This window comes from Penaeus monodon, chromosome 23, assembly GCF_015228065.2.
Source record: "Penaeus monodon isolate SGIC_2016 chromosome 23, NSTDA_Pmon_1, whole genome shotgun sequence".
In the NCBI taxonomy this organism is placed as follows: domain Eukaryota; kingdom Metazoa; phylum Arthropoda; class Malacostraca; order Decapoda; family Penaeidae; genus Penaeus; species Penaeus monodon.
This window is the reverse complement of record NC_051408.1, coordinates 7,097,300-7,098,026: the sequence shown is the minus strand read 5'-3', so window position 1 is coordinate 7,098,026 and position 727 is coordinate 7,097,300. Positions and strand designations below refer to the sequence as shown.

Here is a 727-nt window from a genome sequence, read left to right as displayed (position 1 = left end):
AGTAGGTCCTCAACTCTAGTGACCCTGCAAATTGTGAAAATCGTATTGTGATAATTTTTAATCTAGAGACAGATTTCAAATAACCAAACTCCTTAGAATCCCTAATACAAATACAGTACTAAGTACAAAAGATATAGAAACCTTAATACAATGGTACATGCTTAATATAATGCCTGTAATGGACCAGTCATGCATTGATGCAAGATATAAAAAGCATTCCCATACTACTTGCTAAAGTCATACAGTTAGTGTTGGACTGACTTGGACATCATCATGGTGTATGTGTTGGGGTGTTTGTTTGAAACCTTAGCCAGCAACAAATGCTGGTCTGTAAACATGGCACTTTGGCTAAGATTAGTGTTTTAATGGATCACCCAAGGATGGGTATAATGTACAAATACTTGGGGGTGAATGAAGATTATTATAAGGGATAACACAAGAAAATTGAATTGTCAATGAATACAATATGATAAAGGCTTGAGGGTTAAAAACATTGAAATATGAAGGATTAGCGTATGATAGTTTTTCCAGCCTTATGTTAAACCTAAAATCACGAGAGTAAGGATCCCACTTTGTACATTTGTTTGTAACTAAGATAAGTTTTATATCAAGTGTTACACTTTAAATACCTTGCTTTGTACAAGAAAGCCTTTTCATTTGCCATTAAAGTCTAGCATTGTAAGATTATATAATTCTCATAGGAAATACTTAAAAATACTCTAAAGAC

General features: G+C 33.1%; 1 protein-coding gene across 1 annotated transcript in view; it reads left to right on the top strand.

Annotated features, from left to right (window-relative positions):
• LOC119587757 (E3 ubiquitin-protein ligase Nedd-4-like) overlaps positions 1 to 727 on the top strand; it is a gene marked incomplete in the record, with an annotated part of 51,583 nt that overhangs the window by 12,450 nt on the left and 38,406 nt on the right.